Raw genomic sequence first — 2,500 nt, forward strand, 5'->3', positions numbered from 1 at the left:
ATATGTTCAAGAGAGAGAGAGATGCCTGTTATAACTGATAACTCGTTATATGTTCAAGAGAGAGAGAGATGCCTGTTATAACTGATAACTCGTTATATGTTCAAGAGAGAGAGAGATGCCTGTTATAACTGATAACTCGTTATATGTTCAAGAGAGAGAGAGTGATTCTGGGAAGGATGAGGAGGCCTGAAGGAACCTGCTGCCCAGAGCTGGATAGGGAGAGGGGTGTGCATCACTGACAGACACACACACACACACAAACTCACACACACACACACACACACACACACACACACAAGGAGAGGGGTGTGCATCACTGACAGACACACACACACACACACACACACACACACAGGGAGAGGGGTGTGCATCACTGACAGACACACACACACACACACACACACACACAAGGAGAGGGATGTGCAGGGTTGTACATCCGTTGTAAGATCAAGTCAATTGGTTAGTAAGGATAGTCAATAAAGACCAGCTTAAGGACTTTGAATAAAACTTTGACTTTAGGCTGTGAGGTAGCCCATTCTTTTCTATAAGCAGTCAAATATTCTGCTGGGTGCTGCTGTTTGAAAGGAAGAGGATTGTAATACATTCTCCTTATCTTGGAATGATTATACCAAGGACCTAGAGCAGACAAGAAACATTGTATGCATTTTACAATGGCACTGGAGAAGATTCTGTTCCATTCTGTTTTAATATTATTCCTTTTGTAGATCATTGACATCTGTCGTAGACAAAGGATTAAAGTAGGAAGGAACTGTTTTTGTGGAAAAGCTTTAATTAGAATCAAACCAGAGGGGACCCTGTGACTTGGTTTTCTTTGTACTTCGTCCGTCTTTTCTGCTCTCTGCTTTTTCCCCTGCTATCTCTTCAGCCCTCTCTCCCCCTTTCTCTCTCTCTCTCTCTCTTTCTCTCTGTCTCTCTCTCTTAATAAGAGCTGCTAGAGCTACTATGACGATCCCTATACTATAGAGTGTGTTGGTATTTGATGGGAAGGCTGCTATGACTATCCCTATACTATAGAGTGTGATTGACTATCCCTATACTATAGAGTGTGTTTGACTATTCCTATACTATAGAGTGTGTTTGACTATCCCTATACTATAGAGTGTGTTTGTATTTGATGGGAAGGCTGCTATGACTATCCCTATACTATAGAGTGTGTTTGACTATCCCTATACTATAGAGTGTGTTTGTATTTGATGGGAAGGCTGCTATGACTATCCCTATACTATAGAGTGTGATTGACTATCCCTATACTATAGAGTGTGTTTGTATTTGATGGGAAGGCTGCTATGACTATCCCTATACTATAGAGTGTGATTGACTATCCCTATACTATAGAGTGTGTTTGTATTTGATGGGAAGGCAATAATGAAAGGATGTTTCTCTTACCCTTCCATCCAGCACTGCCTTTGTAAAGTTCTGGGTTACTGGATCTGCTGCAGCCATCTGATGTATTGCATCTTCGCCCCTGAGAAAGTGTCTGTTCTCTGGTCTTTGCCCCTGAGAAAGTGTCTGTTCTCTGGTCTTTGCCCGTGAGAAAGTGTCTGTTCTCTGGTCTTTGCCCCTGAGAAAGTGTCTGTTCTCTGGTGGTGCTCTGCTTTCAGGGTGTTCATCACAGTGCCCACTGACTACTATATGTGTGTGTGTGTGTGTGTGTGTGTGTGTGTGTGTGTGTGTGTGTGTGTGTGTGTGTGTGTGTGTGTGTGTGTGTGTGTGTGTGTGTTTGTGTGTGTGTGTGTGTGTGTGTGTGTGTGTCCCACTGACTATATGTTGTTGAAAAGCAATAAAATGACTCTATATAGTGCAATAAGGTACAATAATTACTATAAAACTCTATCCCCATTGCTGAATGACCTTGTTCCAGTTACACATGAATAAGCCATTTATGTGAGCTGATGTTTTCCTCACCGACAGACAGACACACACACACACACACACACACACACACACACACACACACACACACACACACACACACACACACACACACACATATGGATACAAAAAGACATAAAAAGACAATAACACGTAATCACACCATAAGTCAGTGAGTGAAAGCAGTAGACTGCCCAGTAGATCTGTGCAGGGTTTGCCGCCCATGAAAAGAGCTGTCCTGTTTGCTCCTCCCCACTGTTATTTCACACACACACACACACGCACACGCACACGCACACGCACACGCACGCGCACGCGCACGCACACGCACACGCACACGCACACGCACACGCACACGCACACAAACACGCGCAAGCGCACGCGCACACGCACACGCACACGCACACGCACACGCACACGCACACGCACACGCACACGCACACGCACACGCACACGCACACGCACACACACACACACACACAAACACACACAGTCCATGAGAAGAGCTGTCCTGTTTGCTCCTTTCCACTGTTATTTCTCTGGACTTGGCAAGATGTGTGTGTGTGTGTGTGTGTGTGTGTGTGTGTGTGTGTGTGTGTGTGTGTGT

General features: G+C 44.8%; 1 protein-coding gene across 1 annotated transcript in view; it reads left to right on the top strand.

The window, feature by feature from the left end:
• The window catches only part of LOC308369658 (protein kinase C-binding protein NELL1-like), a gene marked incomplete at both ends in the record, with an annotated part of 172,183 nt that overhangs the window by 54,652 nt on the left and 115,031 nt on the right, over positions 1-2,500 (top strand). The gene's annotated exons all lie outside the window — the stretch shown is intronic.

The sequence above is a fragment of the Sprattus sprattus genome, assembly GCF_963457725.1.
Source record: "Sprattus sprattus genome assembly, chromosome: 8".
NCBI lineage: Eukaryota > Metazoa > Chordata > Actinopteri > Clupeiformes > Clupeidae > Sprattus > Sprattus sprattus.